This window comes from Amblyraja radiata, chromosome 7 (genome assembly GCF_010909765.2).
Source record: "Amblyraja radiata isolate CabotCenter1 chromosome 7, sAmbRad1.1.pri, whole genome shotgun sequence".
Taxonomy (NCBI): domain Eukaryota; kingdom Metazoa; phylum Chordata; class Chondrichthyes; order Rajiformes; family Rajidae; genus Amblyraja; species Amblyraja radiata.
This window is the reverse complement of record NC_045962.1, coordinates 46,472,114-46,495,054: the sequence shown is the minus strand read 5'-3', so window position 1 is coordinate 46,495,054 and position 22,941 is coordinate 46,472,114.

The window sequence follows — 22,941 nt, the reverse complement described above, 5'->3', positions numbered from 1 at the left end:
CCATAGTGGGACTGGGGCAGTGCCAGGCTGGGTGGCAGACCTGTAAAGCGGCCTTTTCACGGGGCGACTTGACGCAAGAGTTAACCAGAGTTTAACATCGTGGGAACCTCGTGCGATAACAGTACGGCATTCGTGGACCACCGTAGCGCTAACGGCAGGTATCATGTATCTTGGTCACTCGGGAGAAAATTCAAGAAAGTTTGAATTTCTCCAAGAGTGACTTGTACACTTGTGGTTGAGCATTGCAACATTATATGGACGTAGTGGCCAGTGCGATATCCGTGCGATATCCGTAATAACTCTTGCGGGTACCGTGGGAACTCCTGCGAACGGTGAACCCGGAAGCTGGACAGAGGGGACAGAAGGTGAGTAAAAATTGTCTTCTGTGGGATTGAATTTAAAAAATAAATAAAAATAAAGATTTGCATCCGCATATGGACATCAACTTATTCATGAGTTATGTTAATGAGATTCAAGAAAATAACTATAATCTTTAAAAGGGACTTTAAAACGGACTTTACTGAAAGGTTACGCATTTTTATGGTCCGTGAGAAATTTTTCACATATACTTCTTTGAGAGATACAGGTCAGAGTCCTCGCCGACTAGCGATCGATGCCTTTCCGAAGCAGGGTCCGGAACGCTACCAATCAATGTTGTACAGAGACCCGTGTAAGAAGTGAACTGCACATGCTGGTTTAAACCGAAGACAGACACAAAAAGCTGGAGTAACTCAGCGAGTCAAGCAGCATCTCTGGAGAAAAATAGCTGATGTTTCGGGACGAGACACCTCTTCAGACTCAATTCCGATTAGGCTGTCTGAAGAAGGGTTCCGATTCGAATCGCCACCTATTCTTTTTCTCCAGAGATGCTGCCTGACCCGCTGACTTACTCCAGCTTTTTATGTTTTTCTTCCCAGATCTGACTTACCTGCTGAGTTACACCAACATTTTGTGTCTTCTGTGCGTATTAACCAGCATTAACTAGCGTCTGCAGTTCCTTTAGACATTACCTAACTTCAGATTTTAGAGATATAGCGTGTGGGAACTCCTGCGAACGGTAAACCCGGAAGCTGGACAGAGGGGACAGAAGGTGAGTAAAAAAGGTGGTCTCAATATCGACAAGGGAACATGTGTCCTTCGAGGACGTCCCACCTAATTGTCATTGTTGGATAATCTTTTTAACAGGAACACTTGCAGAGATGGCTCCCAGAAAATCTCAAAGAAAGGGGGTAAAGCGTGTCAGAGATGTTTTTGCCATGTTGCTCTATTCAGTTTCTATATTGTTTCAGTTTCTATATCTATATTGTTGCTCTATTCAGTTTCCCAGGGGGTCGGGACGGGACTGGAGTTGGGAGGGAAAGGTGGGGGAGTTGAAGGAGAGGAGGGGGAGACAGATGGGGGTGTCTTCATTTACTGACCTCGCGTACAGACACCCGCGTCTGTCACTGAAACAGGCAGGTGAGATTTCACATCCACCTTGTGTGTGCCTCTCTCTCTCTCTCCCTCCCCCTTACACAGGCTGAGAGACTCTGCCTCTGTGAGTGTACGTCTCTTTCTCCCCCTCTCCCACACACAGTAAGACCGAGGTACTGTGCTCAGTCCATCTGTGTCTCCCACATACACAGTAAAACATGTCTCCAAATGAGCCAATTCAACCAAGGGAGGATATTTATAGTGTGTGAAAAAAAAAGTTACATCATTTTGTGTCACGTGTAGTTCACGATGTTCATTCAAGATTTAACGCGAAAGCTTGAGAGACGGACAAGTCACTCGCACAAATAACAGAAATGCCGAGTACCGTGGGAACTCTTTATCTACCCCCCGTTATATCGTGTGAGACTCGTGCTGGACCACGACCACTTCACTCTGGTGACATCTTGCGTCAACTCGCCCCGTGAAAAAGCCCCATAAGAGACCTGTCTTATTTCTGATGTAAATGTCACATCCTGACCAAGAATCGAATGCTCTGATGTTTACTCGATGAGTATTCATTTTAAGCTACAATGAGCCTACATTTATGTTAGTGACCCCCCCCGATGGTGCCTTTGCAAATGAGGGCTATTACCTTTAACCTAAAATAACCCTAAAAGTGTTGCATTGTTTGAGTATCTGTAGTTTGTGTGTGTGTGTCTGTGTATACCTGTCAAATGCGTATCTGTGGATGTGTGGATGTAAGTGTGTATGTATGTGTGGATGGATGTATGTGTGGATGTATGTGTGTGGATGTATGTGTGTGCATGGATGTGTAAATGTATGTCTGCGTGCGGATGGATGTGTGTGTGTGCGGATGTATGTGTGTATATGTGTGTGTGTGTGTGTGTGCATGCATGGAAGCGTGCGTATGGATGGATGTGTGTGTGGATGTGTGTATGTATGTGTGGATGGGTGGGTGGACTGTTGCACTGTCATTCACCAGCACGCCATTATCATAAGTAATTCACTCATTGTTTAAATAATTTGACCAAATAAACAGTGAAATGATCGACACTAAAATAAAACTTTATATAATCATTTATTTCCCCAATTTATTTGTTTACATTACATCTGATCTTCATCTGAATATTCTTCATCAGATTCCAAGTCTTTAGATAAGTTTTGATAAGTCCATTGATGTTATTTCAAGTACAAGTGGAGGGTCAGGCAGAGGCTACAAAAAACCCCATCTCATAATCAATGTCTGCATGGACTTCAATTCATAAAATGTCAACCTCTTCTTAATGTTAATGAGAATAACATTACTGTTACTACCATAGATAGATTAGTTCGTTCAAGTTCACATACACCAATTCATTTCTACATAAACATCAGCCATTTCTGACCATTTCTCACTCCAATGGCAGCCTATAAAGTGCAATGAATATCCGTCTGTTTTTCTCCCGTGGTCGGGGCCTGGAAGCTGCCGCCAAACATGGCACTATGTACAGCCTCCCCCCCCCCCTGCGGAGATGATCCAAACACACTCCGCGGCTCCGTGTTCGTGAATCGGCCGCATCTTAATTGAGACCGCGGCTTCACTATGTTAAGTACATTGGCCCCGCGATCGGAGCACTTGTACTCGGTAAGTTATCGCAGGCAGCTCCGAGGTTAGATGTTAAAGACATCGGCGGCGCTGGTGAACGGCTGCGGCTCGCCTGCAGTCCGTTTGTCTTTACTTTTTTGTGTTGTTTTTTTTCGTTTTGTCTAGTTAAGTTTTTGGTTTTTAGGTTGTGTTTATGTGGGGGGTTGGGGGGTTGAAACGGGGCTTGCTGTCTCTCCCTTCGGGGGAATGCAACTTTTTTGTCGTATCCCCCTTCTCTGCCTCCGTCTGCGCTGAGGCCTAATGGCGGAGCTGGCGACCTCGAGACTCCGGAGGCAGAGCCAGTCAGGACTCACTCTGGGTTCGCTCCCGTGAGGGCGGCCCAGCTCGGGGCTGGAACGGCGCTCCCGTGAGGGGCTGTGACGCTCCCGTGAGGGCAGCCTGGCAAGGGGCTGACACTCTCCCGTGAGGGGCTGTGGCGCTCCCGTCGCAGCGACCCATCCCGAGGGTGGAATGGCGCTCCCGTCGGAGCGGCCCAGCTCGAGGGTGGAATGGCGCTCCCGTCGGAGCGGCCCAGCCCGAGGTGGAATGGCGCTCCCGTTGGAGCGGCCCAGCCCGAGGTGGAATGGCGCTCCCGTCGGAGCGGCCCAGCTCGAGGGAGGAACGGCACTCACGTGAGGGCGATCCGGCTCGGGGCTGGAACGGTGCTCCGGTGGCTGGGACGCCGTTCTGGCGGCTATGACCTGAGTCCTGAGTTCAGCCGCGGGCCAGCGGCTGCGTCCGCTGGACTGGAGGGCGGCAGCTTCGACCACCCCGGGCCGCGGTGTTTGAGCCGGCTCGTTTGCGGGGTTCGGTGAGCCGCGGGACTGTTTGTTCCATCGCCCGGTGGGGAATCGCCTCAGCGCAGAGGGAGAAGAGGAGGGAAGAGACTGCAGCCCTAAGATTTTTTCCTCCACCACAGTGAGGAGGTGCTTGGAGGATACACTGTGGTGGATGTTAATTTGTGTTTAGTGTTGTTTATTATTGTATGATTGTATGTATGACTGCAGGCACGAAATTTCGTTCAGACCGTAAGGTCTGAATGACAATAAAGGAATTCAATTCAATTCAATTCAATTCAATAGACTACATCAAGCTGGCATTAGTGAAAATGTTTAATTTACCTTGTTATGGATACACATAGTTTAGGCCCTCAACTGCATGAATGAATGAATGAGTGAATGAATGATGAATGAATGAATGAATGAATGAATGAATGAATGAATGAATGAATGAGTGAATGTACAGCCTCCAAATCTCATGCTTTCACATTATAAAGGGTGCAATTAAACTAATTAAAGTCCATACAGATTAATTTTCATAAATTCAGAATTTAGATCTTACCTTTCAGTTCGTTGATTCACAAAGTTTGACTGGTTTCACAATTTTGTGTTGCAGCATCTCAGCAGCGACTTTGCTTTCAAGACTTTCTTCCAATTCTATCCTTAGCTGCACATTCTTCAGACTTTTTAATGCTTTCCTCACTAAATACAAGTACCCTGCTGTAAGTTTCCACGACATGTATTACACAGAACTAGAAAGAACCTTCATCGGAATCTCCAGTAAAACAGGCATCAGTGAAGTCCTCTCAGCCATGTTGTGTGCTCCCTGCCTAGCTAGCCTGAAACAAAGCGTGTGATTGGCCAACTGGCATACAACTCAATGTTAAACATGCTTTGATTGGACTAAAAATACCTGAACATTTTCCGGTTTTTCTCTAATTTAATAAAAATGTGCTGTTTTTGTTCTTGACGTGTTTCAGGGGTGATTTATATAAAATTTTTACACAATATGTGAAAATTTCATGTAGTTCTGTGAGTTGGGTCACAAAAGTAGAATAAAGTTCCTCGGCCCACAACCTAAATGTCCATGGTAGATCATAGTTGATCTTCTTGCGTATGGCATGCACAGCCTAAAGTTGTAGGACAACTTGTTCCTATTTGATCTTTGATTGTGCACACCAGGTTGATTGCATCCGTCAAAACAGGGCGGACCACATGAAGGTTGCAATCTCCCACCCCATCATAGTTGATGAGGTAGTGGTTAATGTTATGCAATGTTCGTCTGATGGATGCTGGTACAAAGTTCTTGAACCTGGTTGCCACAGTTTCCAAGCTCTTGTCCCTTCTTCCCGATGGTAGTGGTGAGATGACTGTTACAGAATTCTACAGATGCACCATAGAAAGTATAGTTTTATGTTGCATCTTAGCTTGATTTGAGAACAGCTCTGCCCCAAACCACAAGAAATTGTGGAGTTGTAGATGTGGCCCAGCCCATTACACAGACCAGTCTACCCATCACTAACACCATCTACATTTAATGCAAAAGGCAGCCAACATAATCAAAGACATGTCCAACCCTAGTCATTCCTTCTTCTTCTTGCTCTCAAAGTACAGCAGCTTGAAATGCATGCCATCAGACTAGGGAATAGCTTCATCCCTTCTGTAATCAGGCTTCACAATGGTCCTTCCATAAGCTTGGGTACTGTTTGATTCACCTCTATCCCATTGTCGATGTTGGACTTTGTCTATGTAACTCATGCGCTACAATGCTGAGAACTACATTCTGCACTCTGTATCTTCCCTTTTGCTCTATCTATTGTACTTGAGTTTGTCTTGATTGTATTTATGTATGGTTTATCTGATCTGTTTTGATTGCATGCAAAACAAATCTTTTCACTGTACCTCAGTTCACGTGACAATAATAAATCTAAACCAAAACCTAAACTTCAATGGTGGGGAGGGCATTACCCATAAAGGACCGGGCAATATCTACCACTCCCTACAGTCTCTTTCTTTCCTGGACATTTGAGTTACCGAATTAGTTTGTGATATAACCAGTCCATATGCTCCCTACATACACCTGTAAAGTTCTGAATCTCCTCAAACTTCTAAGGATGCAGAGGCATTCATAAACTTTGTAATTGCATCAATGTGCTGATGCCAGGGCAGATCTTCAGAGATAATCATGCCCAGGAATTTGAAGCCGTTGAGTCTTTCCACCGCAGTCTTATCGATGAGGACAGGTTTATGGATCATAGGATCATCAATTCATATATCACAGAAATGGGCCCTTCATGCTACCATATACATGCTGATTGTTTTGCCCATTTACACAAATCACATTTGCCTGCATTAGGATCATATTCTTCTATGACTTGCCTACTTAAGTGTCTGTGCAAATGTCTCTTAAATGTAGTAATTGCATCTGATTCCACCACCTCTTCTGGCAGTGCATTCCATATACCAACCGTATAAATAAATTGCTCTTTAAAATTCTTACCTCTCAACTTAAACCTATGCCCTCTTGTTTTGATACCCTTGCCATAGGAAAAACAAGATTTTGACTATCTAACCTATCTATGTCTCTCTTCTTTAATCTTTATATAATACTCACTATATTAAATGGAATACCCCACACATAGTTCGGTAACAAAACAACAGAAATATGAAATTTTGCATGTAAGTTAGTACTTACTTACTGCCTATTATGCCTCCTGGCATGTAGGGCAGCAACAAAGGTCCTCCACTCCTGTCTGTCTGGACTAACTTCTGGACACTACCCCAAGTCCATTGTTTTCATTTCCTAGCATCTGTCGATAGCCTGGAAGTCCATCCCGCCCAGTAGTGTTGATTCCTTCAGTTGCTGTTTCGGTAACATATTTGTTTTACGAGACAGGGTTGTTAACCCTGTGCTCAACCTCCAACCTGATGGACCAGTGGATCGCTCTTCGTCTCGCCTCTACCCTTCGATCTGTCCAGCATGGGAGACCCTAACAGGAGATGAATCTCCCACTGGCATAGCTCAAGGGGTCACTGAGACACACAAGCTCCCCGACCACGACAAGGTCGCAATCCAACGGGGATATGTGTTAGGTTTAGCATAAACTACATTCTTAGTTTTGTGAAAAAAAACACCCAATAGGAGATCTCCACAGCCCATGGAGGGGAAAACTGCACATTTGACCTCTAAACAGCCTTTAAATTTGAAGGCTGGGAACCGTATAGATAAAAATTCTAAAATATTGCAAGCTTAATGTATGGGATGAATGTACAATGGCCCACAATGTTGCCAATGAAGCGTTAGATCAAATATTGCAAGATCTTGTGTACCAAAAATAAACAGATGGGAGATGGTACTTTAATGCAAGGTGGGAATTTTCTGCAAACACTAGCAGTAGTAATTCTTTGAGATACTAAAGCAAATGAATTGAAAACGTGTATTAAAGCATCATATATCTGTAAAAAGTTAAACGATTACTTGAAAACAAATGTGTGAGTCCTTTTGATAGGCAATCCATTTGCTTCAAATTTTCTCAAAATCAGAAATGAAGAAATTAACCATGAAGGCTAAACAGGAATGATTTTGCTTGAAAGACGTAGGTTGAACTGTTATGTCAGTTCATGATCTGATGCAAGCCGTTTTTATAAATGGCACACAACACTATTTAATTACGTAGTTGCATGAAAGGGCAATTTTAGCACCAAAATATTACAAATGTGGGACTTGAATAAGAACCTTTCAAAGCTGCCCTACAACTAGTATTAACAGTATGACAGACATTGATGAGGCTGTAGAAATCTCTATCACCACCTGATGTACCATCACTTAATCTTGAAAAAGAAGAAGGAGGTCCAACATGCTACCAATGAATTTGGATCTACCAGCATAATGCAAGGGCACCAGAATCAAAAATTACTACCACATGTAATTGAGGCTATAATAATGACAGATAATGCTGTGGGGGGGAAATCTTCATCCTTTGATTATCCAATTTGATCTACAACTTCAATTTCCTTTCCAGTTTAATTTTGCTATGAGTATTTACAAGGTGCAAAGACAATCACTGAAAACTTGTAATCCTTAATCTCAAAACTCAATGTACTTGCCATGGTCAGCTGTATTTAAGTTGCTCCATTGTTAGAGATAAAAATCATTTATATTTTTTACACCAAATTCAAAAGAAGGGAATATAGTGTATCTGAAGCATTTCAACCATGAAATAAAGTGTTTTTTACATTGTGCATGGATGCACACCTACTTAAAAAGGAATACTTTAAATATAATTTCTCTATACATTCTTATTTTCAGTGTGTATTTTTCTATTGATAACAAGTTATAGTACACAATTTAAACTTCCTTCAGACCTGCATCCACCTATTATTTGCCAAGCTTTGCCCTGCTCCCACCTCTCTTTTCCAGCTTTCTCTCCCTCACCATTATCAGTCTGATTAAGGATCCCGACCCGAAACATTGTCTGTCTATTTTACTTCGGAGTCACGTGAGTGACTACGTGAAGAAGCCCGCCAGGACGCATGCGTGTCATATCGCTGGGATCAGCTGTGCCCGATGTCGCCTCCGCACCAGCCAGATCCACGCGGCCGGGCGGTAAGGCTAGACACAAAACAAACAAGGTTGTGGACTCAGAGGAGTCCGACTTTGAACAACCGCGGGCAGCCAGCGACTGAGAGCGCTGGAGCCGGATGGAGCGGTGTGTGGCGCATTTGCTCCAAAGTGACAGACTCCGGGATATGGAGTCGGGTCACTGTGGGCCCTATGATAAACCCACAGCAATACCTCTTGAAGGGCTGCACAGTGCTTCTACCTCATCAGAGGGGAGCACTGCGGGTCAGTTCTGGGCTGACCTGGAAGAGGGTTCCGCAGAAGGAAAGACAAGTGTGCAAGGGGTGCAGGGACTGTGCAAACCTGGGACCACAAAACCACCAATACTATTGTTTGGAGGCAACCTATCGAAGCAAGTCAAGGAGCTCGATGAGGAAGCAAAAACCTTGGGACTAATAAAAGGGACTCCAACAAAAACCCACTACAGCCAAAGACAGCACCCCTACGCACCCACCAGCAGAACTGGTGAAAGCTCGAAGGCCCGGTACTCAAAACATGAGTCTTTTTAGGCCATGGCCCAGGCCGGCCTTCTTGGAAGATGCGGGGACCTCCAACGCCAACCAAACCGAAAATCCAGACACCAGCGCAACAACAGCAGCGAAGAACCTACAAAAAAGAAGTAAACCTGCCACCGGTAACTATGGAGGTAGGTGGGTCTGGTTCCCTACAAAATACAGGGAGCATGGAGGTTGGGGGGAGATTACACTCTTTTCTGAATGCATGGAGCATGTTAACAACCGATACTTACATCTTAAGCAGTATCCAGGGATATACAATAGAGTTTATACACAAGTACAGCCCTCCAGTTCAACATATACCGAACCGAATGTTCGAGCTTTCTGATAAAGAAAAATCAAAAGCGCAAGCTGAACTGGAGCGGCTTTACGTAAAAGGTGTAATTGAGAAAACTTAACACGAACCATTAGAATTCGTGTTCAATATATTTACCAAAAACAAAAAAGATGGTGGTTGTCGCATCATCATAGATCTGACAAAATTGAATACATTTGTACAATATATTCACTTCAAAATGGAAACCTTTGTTACTGCTAAACAATTAATTTCCAAAGGTTACTTCATGGCCAGCATCGATTTAAAAGATGCTTACTATTCAGTGCCTATACGAGGTGACCACAGATGTTACTTAAAATTCAACTGGATGGGACAACACTGGCAGTATAAAGCACTGCCAGATGGGTTATCATCAGCCCCCAGGCTGTTCACAAACATTTTGAAACCAGCCCTAGCGTTTCTACGTAAACGTAAACACATGGTCATGGCATATTTAGATGACATACTCATTGTGGGCAAAACTTTGGAATTGGCCAAACAAACTGTAACAGCCACAAAACAGTTATTTGAAAAACTGGGATTTATTATCCATCCAGTTAAATCTAAACTAACGCCTTCCACTACTATGGACTATTTGGGGTTCACTCAGTTCACATGTCGGTGACTCTGCCTAAGGGAAAGGCTAGAGATTTAATAGAGGCTTGCAATAACCTCATTGACATCAGCAAACCATCCATCAGATTGGTAGCAAAAGTAATTGGCAAAATGGTGGCTGCCTTTCCAGCCACACAATTTGGACCTCTACATTACCAAAACGTGCAGAGAGCAAAAATACAAGCACTCAAAATTAATGCAGGTCACTTTGACAGACCTATGAAACTACCAATCAAAGCTAAAATGGAACTAAAATGTTGGATAGATCTGGCTTTGTTCCAATCCAATCATTGTCAGTAACCCTTCCATGGTACTACAAACGGATGCCAGTGCACTTGGGTGGGGAGCCACCAATACCATCACCAGCTGTGGAGGTAGATGGACTGCTCAGGAGGCATCATTATTACTCACACTGGGCATAAACTACCTGGAAATGTTGGGTGCATTCCATGGCCTAAAGTCATATTGTACTGGGTCATATCACCAGCATGTTAGACTACAGATAGACAATACCACCGTGTTAGCATACATTAACCACATGGGTGGAAACAAATCGACATCATGTGACAATCTGGCTAATACAATTTGGCAATGGTGTATCCAGAGAGATATTTGGATATCAGCCACTTACCTACCAGGAAGACTAAATTTAGTGGCAGACACCAGGTCACGCAAATTTAATGAAAACACCGAATGGATGTTGAATAAAAAAGTATTTGCTGATATTACAGCAAAATATGGAACACCAGATATCGATCTATTCGCATCCAGACTTAACCACAAGTTATCAAATTATGTTTCATGGGAACCAGACCCTGGGGCAGCGGCGACAGATGCATTTTCGCTGCATTGGGGGGAAATTGTTTATTTACGCATTCCCTCCTTTCTGCCTCATCAGTCGGGTATTAAGGAAAATACAACAAGACTCTGCGTCTGGTATTTTGGTAGTACCCGATTGGCCTACTCAACCATGGTTCCCAGTGGTATTAAACATGGTATTAGAACCATGTATCACCATCCCACATAGACCAGATTTATTGCTACATCCCGTAACAAGGGATAGCCACCCATGCCATAAACATTTGAACTTATTAATTTGTAGAGTTTAAAAACACCTCTACTACAACTGGGACTGACGGACCGAACAGTGAACATGATCTCGGCGACCCAAAGACAGTCAACCAAAAAACAGTATCTGGTCTATATCAGGAAGTGGGAGATGTACTGCCATAAAAACAACATCACCTACAGAGACATGAACATCCCGTCTGTTCTGGAATATCTGGCAGGCCTCCACTCTGATGAGGGGCTCAGTTACAGTGCCATCAACTGCGCCAGAAGTGCCCTATCGACTTACCTATGGCAGGGGACAGAGCGTTACTCTGTTGGGACTCACCCACTGGTAACAAAACTTATGAGGGGAATTTTTAATACTAATCCCCCAAGAACCAGGTACTCCCAAATATGGGATGTAAGTATTGTCCTGAAGATGCTCAGGAATTGGTCTCCAGCAACAGCTCTGTCCCTACACAGACTGACATTAAAAACAGTCATGCTAATGGCATTGGTCACGGCACAGAGGGTACAGTCATTGCATAAACTAAGACTGGACAACATGACTTCCTCAACAGAAAATATTACGTTTCATATCTATGAGTTAGTAAAGCAGAACAGACAAGGATTAGCAGGCCTCAATATACAATTTAGGTCATACCCAACAGATGACCGTCTGTATAGTAAGACATCTGTCGTTATACATGGAGACAACGAAAATCCTAAGAGGCAATGTGAAGGCACTTTTGGTCAGCCACAAGCAACCACACAAAAGAGTGACGGTCCAGACCATCTCAAGATGGCTGAAACAGGTGTTAACACAGGCTGGGGTGGATACTAATATGTTTAAATCTCATTCCACCAGGGCTGCAGCTACATCGGCAGCGATACAGTTGGATGTACCAATGGACCAAATCCTCAAGGCAGCAGGATGGTCTGGGGAAAAAACATTCCAATTATTTTACAACAAACCAGTAATGAAACCTGGAACGTTTGCAGAAACAATTTTAAGTTCTGTAAATTAATTTAAACCCATAAAAAGGGGTTATAATTTTGTGTTAACAAATTTTATGGACTTCCGGTGGCTGCTATGAAGCAGTGAAGGCAGCTGCACTGAGCTCTCCTCCAACAAATCGTGTTTAAAGTCGACTCCCATGCCAGGATCGAGTTAAAAAAATCTTATCAGGTTTGCTGAACGTCGAGGGTACTGACTCCATCAAACGGTACCGGTGGATTTGGGATTTTAAACGATCTTATCCTTAAAACTGGATGAGAAAGCGAAGAGGTCAGAAAGGACCCAAGAAAACTACAATCAGTTTCCAGCTCCAAAAAGCTCTGGATGAGCTTGAAACCACCCCGGAACTCACTTTTGAAAGTTTGGAAGAGGAGCTGGAACCTCAACAACCTACAAGCGATATGGCTGCGAGAAGTGATACAAAGGAGAAAGAAATGAAAAGCTGGGAAGAAACGGTAAGAGCTAATATTCTTAAAGATATTACTAAAGATCTTCAGAAGCAATTTGCCAAAATGAATTCTACAATGCAGAACAACTTCTCCACTATGGAGGGCAATCTTTCTAAGAAAATTGATAATAGCTGCGGCGAAGTAAAGGAGCTTTGTGTAGCCCTGAACCAGCAGTTTAAAGATTTGGAGTCCAGGACGGCGAAGGAATTGGAAAGTATCCAGAAAGATTATAACAGTGGACATGACACCCTGCTGAAGCAATTAACAGACTCGGAAAAATTGATGGAGGGGATGGATGGTGAAATGGAGCGGATGAGCCAAGAAATACGGGGTCTGAAAAAACAACACGATACTAATTGGGAGCTAACGAATAAACTGAATGAGAAATGTCAAGATTTAGAGGCCAGGTCAAGGAGGCAAAATCTGAGAATAGTAGGAGTTAAAGAGGGTGCTGAACACGGCCTTCAAATGCGTGATTTTATTACTAATCTACTTAAAGATGTTTTCAAACTTCCAGAAAAACCAAAGATAGATCTGGCTCATCGAGTGGGTCGCTTCCAAAAACATGATAATGCTAAACCAAGGCAAATCATCGTAAAGTTCCTGGATATTTCAACTTTGGAAACTCTATTAAAGAAGATAACCTATGGAGAAAATCTTACATTTGCTGATAATATCGTAAGATTCTACAGGGATTATCCTCGGGAAATTTTGGCAAAAAGACGCGAGTTTAAAAGGGCAAGCAGTATTTTATATGGACATTCTGAAGTTCGTTATGGCGTGATCTATCCAGCGAAAATGCTAATTACGTTTAAGGGCAAGCAACGCTCATTTACGGACCCAGACTATGCTTGCAAATACGCCCAGGAGATTTTAAACAAAATTCAAGGAGGAACAGAATAATAGACATTTTATCTGTGGAACTTTGTTTTTTCTGTTTCAATTAAGACACTAGAACGCTTCAGACGGTTACCAGACAGGCTTATCTGGCAAGAATGTGTTGTTCAATAACAGAGGCCGAATTGAACTTCTGAACTGAAAGCACAGATGGAAGCTCAAGGTCGCAAGCTCGTCAACAAACCCCTCAGCACGGAGAACTATGAGACCGTCTCCTTTTGAAATGGCCATTATGAGGCATCTGTTCCACACTATATGATATATGACCTATTATTTATATATATAATTAACTAACTAATTAACCACTTACGCGCAATAAACTCAACTAACGTTAAAGGCGCAATGTACTATACTAACACGACTAACTATATAGCAGGAAGGATGGGGGAGGTTAGACATATATTTTAAATACTAACTACTAATTATGAATTACTTAACATATAGGTAAATGAAAAGTGTCATTATTGACGAGGTACTTTACCCCATAATTTCTTTAATTTTAATCCAAATCTTCTACCTTCCCTTTTATTTTATTCTATTTTAAGCTGTTCAGCGATTAATTGACCTGATATGATAATTTTGGTAACAATTAGAGGGAACCGACTAACGTTGGGTCAAATTCTAATAGGGGGACAAGGCCCAGTGCATAATCTCATCGACGGAGGTCAATTTAAAAACAAATCTAGCTACCTTAGGTGGCTTTTTTGTAATTTATCGCTTTTTTGATAAATTACATTCACTTTTTTTGTTTATTCACAATTATTTGTTGTGTGACTTAACAATTTTTATGTACACTTTATTTTATGTTTTTCTCTTTCCCTTAATTATATTTAACAGTGCCAGGAGATGTAGAACTACTGTAGAAATTATGAAGGACAACTCTGGATTCGGGATTCCGAGGTACTTGGCTGCATCACATGAATCATACAGTCTGGTAATAATAGCCAATGCAAGATAATAGTCGAATAAATACCGGAGGTCTCACCTTCTGTAGTTGGAACATCAGAGGTGCGAATGAGCCAATTAAGAGGGGTAAAATTCTGGCACAATTAAAATCATTAAATATGGATATTGCTTTCCTACAAGAGACACATCTGAAACAACAAACTCAGATCAGATTAAGGGCAAATTGGATAGGTCAAACCTATTACTCCTCATTCACCTCTAAAGCAAGAGGCACGGCTATTATAATTCGGAAGGGTATACCTTTTAAATTAAAGAAATCTATATCTGATAAAGAGGGAAGATATGTTATAGTCACGGGAGAAATTTACAATACACCATTAACTATGATAAATATTTACGCGCCTAATTTTGATAACCCACAATTTTTTAGGAAAATAATAGATTTAATCGCAGAGCATAATTATCAAAATATAATAATGGGGGGAGATTTTAACTGTGTTATAGATCCATACTTAGATAAATCAATAAAGCTAGGGAAGCGTCTTGTTAAAACTAAGACCTGTGAATTTTTAAATACTTATATAAAAAATAATAACATAGCTGATATTTGGAGAATAGCAAATCCAAGTGGTAGGGAATACTCATTTTATTCATCAGTTCACAAAACTTATTCGCGAATTGACTATTTTTTATTGGACACAAAATTAATCCCGTATACGAATAAACCATCATATCATAATAGTATTATTTCTGATCATTCACTATTGACTTTTATACTTAAAATTGAGGGAATGCCGAGTATAAAACCTTTTTGGAGATTCAATGTACATATATTAAATAACCCGCAGGGTTATGAGTATATAAAAGAACAAATAAAACTTTTTTTCGAAATAAATGACACGCCGGGTATTTCTGCACCGCTATTATGGGAAACCTTTAAGGCATATATTCGCGGCGTCATAATTTCTTACCAAAGTTTTCAAAATAAGGAAAATAAAAGAGAACTTCAGCGGATAGAACAGAAAATAAAACTACTAGAACTGGACAATGCAACTGACCCAACCATAAATAAACATAATAAGATAACTTTATTGAAATATAAAGTCAATAGAATACTATCGGCTAGAGTAATAAAATTATTCCAAATTACAAAACAAGCACACTTCGAATTTGGGGATAAGCCACATAAACTACTTGCGAGGCAACTGAAGCAACGAGAAAAGGAAAAAACTATTACTAAAATTAAATCGGATAAGGGTGAGTTTTTAACACTGCCTAAGGATATTAACAAGAGGTTTGCCCAATTTTATCACAATTTATATACATCTAAAATAAATACAGATGTAAGTAAAATTACAAATTTTTTAGATAATTGCAAGCTCCCAAAATTGGATAGTTTAGAACAAGAGCAATTAGGAGCACGGATTACTAGTGAAGAAATAAAACAAATAATAAACTCACTGAAAAATGGGAAGACCCCAGGACCAGACGGTTTTAGTAATGAATTTTATAAAAGATTTCAGGAGTCAATTATACCAAGATTATTCAATTTATACACGCAGGCTTATACCGAAAATAAACTACCAGAAACCCTAGCAGAAGCAACAATAACACTTATACCAAAAAAAGATAAAGATTTAGATGATCCGGGTTCTTATAGAGCTATTTCACTACTAAATACGGATCAGAAAATTTTAGCAAAGATTCTAGCTAGAAGGCTAAATATTTATATTAACAATTTAATAAATACGGATCAAACGGGATTTATACCCAAAAGACAATCATTTAATAATTTGAGAAGGCTTTTCAATATAATGTACTCTCATAATGAGGACAATGAAGATATTTCAGTTATCACGCTGGATGCAGAGAAGGCATTTGATCAAGTAGAATGGCAGTATTTATACAAGGTACTCCAAAAATTCAATATGGGAGAGAATTTTATTAGATGGGTTAAACTACTTTACGATAGACCTACGGCAAGAATATTAATTAACAATACGCTATCTCCAAAATTTTACTTATCAAGGGGTAATAGGCAAGGGTGTGCCTTATCACCATTGCTATTTGCCCTTATGATAGAACCGTTGGCCGAAAGGATTAGAAATCACCCGAATATTCACGGATATAACACTAAGGATTCAAAGAATAAAATTTCACTATATGCTGATGATATTCTTTTATATATTACTAATACACAAACGAGTATACCCACCTTATTAACACTAATTGAGGAATTCGGCTCTTTTTCAGGATATAGAATAAATTGGGATAAAAGCGAAATTATGTCTTTAAAACCACAGGATTCGAGACACTTACTAAAATTCCCCTTCAAAATTGCAACAGAAAAATTCAAGTATCTGGGTATTCAAATTACGAGAAGACACAAATCATTATTTAGTGCCAATTTTATACCACTATTAAATAAACTGAATGATATGATTAAATTTTGGAAAACACTTCCGCTCTCATTGATAGGTAGAATTAACGCTATAAAAATGACTTTCTTACCACAATTAATATATTTGTTTCAAGCGATCCCAATATATATTCCAAAATATTTTTTCAAAAAACTAGATTCCACTATCACTAATTTTATATGGGATTACAGAACACATAGAATTCAACGAAAGCATTTGTGCAAATCTAAAGAAGTTGGGGGTTTATCATTACCTAACTTTATGTATTACTACTGGGCAGTGCATATTAAGAACATAATGTACTGGCTGGATAGTTCCACTCAGCAGTTGGAGTGGATAAGAATGGAGAAAGAGGAGTGCTATCCGCACGATATAGGAACGATCCTGCTCTCACCGATAAAATTGAATAGTATAATATATAAGAAGAACCCAATTATTCACAATATAATAAGAATTTGGAAACAAATAAAAGTATCCTTGAAATTAAATAATTTATCAGTACTAACCCCACTATTGAACAACCCCGCATTCAAACCTTCTCTCATCGACAACACATATCAACAATGGGATAGACTGGGGATTAGGAAAGTAGGGGATATGTATGAATTGGGTAAACTGTTATCATTTCAACAATTAAAATTAAAATTTAAATTGAAGGATAATCAATATTTTAAATATATACAGGTATGTGACTTTATGAAGAAATATATACATAGATTTCAAACTATATTTTTAGACCCTTTAGAAGAAGCAATGAATATTAAGGCTGATTCACAAAAATTAATATCATACTTTTATAATAATATATTAGATAGAGAATCACCCTCAACAGAAGCACTAAGGGAAGATTGGGAACATGAGCTAATGATAAAGATCTCGAAGGATAGATGGGAAAAGTATTTGATGAATACACATAACTGTTCTATTAATACAAGACATAATTTAATTCAATTCAAATTATTACATAGACTATATTATTCAAAAACGAGGTTGAATAAATTTTATCCAAACGTCTCTCCCAGATGCGATAAATGTTTGTTTCAAAACGCTAATTTAACACATTCATTTGTAGGATGTACAAAGTTGAATAAATTGTGGAGTGATATATTTGATATATTTACAAAGCTCTTCAAGTCAAGAATAGAACCCAAAATGGAATGGATTATATTTGGAATAATAGGAGAAGATACCAATTTAAATAAAGACCAAAATGTTTTTTTTAATTATGGGTTAATAATTGGAAAGAAATTGATACTTAAATTTTGGAAAAATACAACCATACCAACTGTTAAAATGTGGATTAGGAATATGATGGACATAGCACGCCTTGAAGAAATGAGACTCCGACTAATAGATAAATATGACTAATTCTTAAGGAGTTGGTCTCCTTTCATCGACTTTTTGGAATCATGTGATGCAGCGGTACCATAAGGATTGCTGATTTCAGTTCATGACGTGGATAGATCTACATCTCCGAATATAGATTTGAAAAATTCTCTTTTAAGGGGCCTTTTCTTCTATTTCTACTTTCCACCTTTTCTTTTTTATTTTATTTTTTTATTTTTATTTTTTATATCCACACTTCACATTTTTCTACTCTCTACCATCTATTTTTCCACTCTTTCCCCTTTCTATTGTTTACTTTTTCTTGTCTTGCCTACTCATAACATAAACTAGAGGTTGTACATAGAATGGATTACGGTATGACATAGTTGGCACCTAAAATTAGGTGCCACTGTATTGTTTTGTATTGTATTAACTTCTAATAAAATAAACAAAAAAAAAAAAAAAAAAAAAAAAAAAATTCATGTCCAAATTATGTTAACACAATTCCTCCTACAGTCATCAAGGCAGACGTGATGCATGGACTCGTTTCCACGGCATGAAATCACAGAGCTTTAAAATCTTCACGTAGTCACTCACGTGACTCCGAAGTAAAATAGTAAGATTAAACAAGAACTTACCAGTTTGAAGTTTGATCTGTATTTTATGAGGAGTTACGATGAGGGATTACGTGCCCTCCGCTGCCACCCTTGATCATATACTTAACTGGTATCTCTTCTCTAATCTTACTATGTTTAGTCATTACAGTTATCTGTGATTTCACACCGCTGCTTTGAAGAATGACACGCATGCGTCCTGACGGGCTTCTTCACGTAATCCCTCATCGTAACTCCTCATAAAATACAGATCAAACTTCAAACTGGTAAGTTCTCGTTTAATCTTACTATTTTCCTCCACAAATGTCGCCTGGCCCACTGAGTTCATCCAGAACTCTGTGGTTTACTCATGATTCCAACTTCTGCAGTTCCTTGTGTCAAATGATTTGTTAAGCAATTTTCATTTTGTGATTTTGTGCTTAGCTCACTCTCCCACGTGTCAGAAAGTCATGGGTTAAAGTAACACTCTCAGGCTTCAACTCTTCCATCAAGCAAAAGATGTAGAAGTGTAAAAAGGCTCACTTCCAGATTCAGCGACAGTTTCTTCCCAGCTGTTATCAGGCAACTGAATCATCCTACCACAACCAGAGAGCAGCGCTGAACTACTATCTACCTCTTTGGTGACCCTCGGACTATCCTTGATTGGACTTTGCAGGCTTTACCTTGCACTAAACGTTATTCCTTTATCATGTATCTATACACTGTAAATGGCTCGATTGTAATTATGTATTGTCTTTCTGCTGACTGGATAGCATGCAACAAAAGCTTTTCACTGTACCTCGGTACACGTGACAATAAACTAAATGGAACTGAGATTCATATTCTAGCACTGATGGTGTTCTGCATTATAATAACTGCTGCCTTTAAACCATCTGCTGATGGTTCGATGTAAAATACATTTTTGACATGTGTACATGAATAGGAAAGGTTTAGAGAGATATGGACAAACACAGGCAGGTGGGACTAATGTACAGTAGATGGGGCATGTTGGTCGGCACAGCAAAGTTGGGCTATAGGGCCTGTTTTCCTGCTGTACAACTCTATGACTGAAAAAAACCATGGTATTGTGACATTGTTATGCAAAGTAGTAGGGTGTCATCTGGCTAACCCTTCAAGGAAATTGTGGAATGTGGGGCAAATAAAGTGGGACGAGTGTAAATTGATGCTTGATTGTTGGTGCTGACTCGGTGGTCTGCAGAACCTGTTTTTGTGCTGTTTCTCTCTGTGACTCTTTAATATCATGACAAGAGGATACGATCATCGCCATGTCCCAACTGGATGCACACCTTTTCCCCTTCCTCACTGTCCCCTTCCACCTATATTCCTTCCACTAGCTTCACATTTTAAGCCTCTTCTGTCCTCACCTCCTAATCTCATTACCTTTTGTCTTTTCATCTCTGGCCTTTGACCAATCGTCTGTCAATGAAAACCCCCATCACCTGTATCTGCCAACCACTTGTCAGGCTTTGTCCCATCCCCACCTCTCTTTCGGCTTTCTCCCTCCTACTAGAATCAGTCTGAAAGGCCCCGATGCAAAATGTGTCTATCCATATCCTCCAGGGATGCTGCCTGATCCTTCTTACACAGCTTTTGCCTGCGCTGGTTTGTAAAGGTACGCTCCGAGCTTAGAGTAACATTTGACCAATGGCCCACCATTTTCCCTGTAGTTATTCATACTCTTTGGATTTATTTAAACTTTTGGTTATGCTCTGGTCTCAAGTACTTATAAACTGACCATTAGTAGAAGGAACATGGCTCAGGACTATTTAAAATGAACCTCATCAAATGTGATTTACGACTAGTGTTTACAATCAAGTTACAGTGGACAAGATCAACAAATATGAGAATTTATATCTTAGAATTGAAACAAGCTTTGTTCCTTGACATAAATCAATGCAAATGTTAAGCTTTATTGGAAAAGGGTGAGCAATTCCATGTTACATTCATGAGTCATAATTGATCTGATTCCTTTGAATCCATGTGGAGATAATTTGTGTCAAATATGTCAGGTCCGAAATGAGAGTACAGGTACGTCATAAACTGGAACAGCGCACTTCATAGCATAACCAAACATGGCATTATTAAAATAATTTCCCCAGTAACCAAGGAAAATATGATAAATGTCAAGCAAAGCTTTTTTCACCTGTATGGGTCTACATGCTGGTTAGGCAGGAGGTACGAAATATAATTTAAAACAATACAAAGGCTGTACTCTTGCTTCTGAGTCAGAAGGACACAGCTTTCACTCCCATGGAGGGATTCTCCTTCGTCAGCTGTCCTTGGGTTCGAGGATGAGATTTCAATTCTGGTTTCAGGTGGAGAGCACAGAATCAGCATGGAAATAGGCCATTTGGCCCAACTCATGCAGGCCATACATATCCCATTAGCCTGCATTTGGCCCATATATCTCTAAGCCCTTGCTATCCATATATCTGTACAAATGTCTCTTAAACGATTTAATTGAACCTGCAGCTCGTTCCATATACTCTCCACCTTATGTGAAAAACACGTGCCTTAGAACCTTATTAAATTTCTCCCTCTCACCTTAAACCCGTGCCCACTTGTTTTAGACATACGTATGCCAGGAAAAATCACCCTGCCTACAGTGCATTCAGAAAGTATTCAGACCCCTTCACTTTGTCCATTTTTTGATACGTTACAGCCTTTTTTTTAAATGTATTGAATTCATTTTTTTTCATCATCAATCTACACACAATACCCCAGAATGAAGAAGCGAAAACAGGTGTTTAGAGATTTTTGCAAAGTAATTAAAAAGAAATAACTGAAATATCACATTTACATAAGTATTCAGACCCTTTGCTGTGACACTCAGAATTGAGCTTAGGTTCATCCTGTTTCCATTGATTATCCTTGAGATGTTTCTACAACTTGATTGGAGTCCACCAGTGGTAAATTAAATTGATTGGACATGATTTGGAAAGGCACACACCTGTCTATATAAGGTCCCACACTTAACAGTGCATGTCAGAGCAAAAACCAAGCCATAAGGAAGGAATTGTCTGTATACCTCCGAGACAGGATTGTGTCAAGACACAGATCTGGGGAAGGGTATAAAACAATTTCTGCAGCATTGCAGGTCCCGAAGAACACAGTGACCTCCGTCATTCTTAAATGGAAGAACTTTGGAACCACCAGGACTCTTCATAGAGCTGGCCGTCCGGTCAAACTGAGCAATCGGGGAAGAAGGGCCTTGGTCAGGGAGGTGACCAAGAACCCGATAGTCACTCTGACAGAGCTCCATAGTTCCTCTATGGAGATGGGAGAACCTTCCGGAAGGACAACTATATCTGCAGCACCACCAATCAGGCCTTTAAGGTAGAGTGGCCAGACGGAAGCCACTCCTCAGTAAAAGGCACATGAAGCCCGCTTGGAGTTTGCCAAAAGGGTTGTTTTCTCTGGTGTTCTGGTCTGATGAAACCAAGATTGAACTCTTTGGCCTGAATGCCAAGCATCACGTCTGGAGGAAACCAGGCACCGCTCATCACCTGGCCAATACCATACCTACAGTGAAGCATGCTGATGGCAGCATCATGCTGTGGGGGTGTTTTTCAACGGCAGGAAATGGGAGACTAGTCGGGATCGAGGGAAAGATGAACGGAGCAAAGTACAGAGAGATCCTTGATGAAAACCTGCTCCAGAGCATTCTGGACCTCAGACTGAGGCGGAGGTTCACCTTCCATCAGGACAACGACCCTAAGCACACAGCCAAGACAATGCAGCAGTGGCTTTGTGAAAAGTCTGTGAATGTCCTTGAGTGGCCCAGCCAGAGCCCCTACTTGATCCCGATCGAACATCTTTGGAGGGACCTGAAAATAGCTGTGCATCGACGCTCCCCATCCAACCTGACAGACCTTGAGAGGATCTGCAGATGAATGGGAGAAATTACCCAAATACAGGTGTGCCAAGCTTGTAGCGTCATATCCTAGAAGACCTGAGGCTGTAATCGCTGTCAAAGGTGCCTTAACAAAGTACTGAGTAAAGGGTCTGAATAATTATGTAAATGTGATATTTCAGTTACTTTTTAATTACTTTGCATGAATTTCTAAACACCTGTTTTTGATTTTTTATTATGGTGTGTAGATCGATGATAAAATCCATTTTAGATTAAGGCTGTAATGTAACAAAATGTGGAAAAAAATGACGGGTTCTAAAGTCACTGCTCAGCCTCCTTCGCTCCAGACAAAACAGTGTCAGCTTATCCAATCTCTTCTTATAACTCAAACCCTCCAGTCCCAGCAATATCCTTGTGAATCTTTTCTGAGCTCTTTAATGCGCTGGTCAGAACTGCACACAATCATTCAAGTGGGATCGAAGCAATGTTTTGTACAACTGTAAC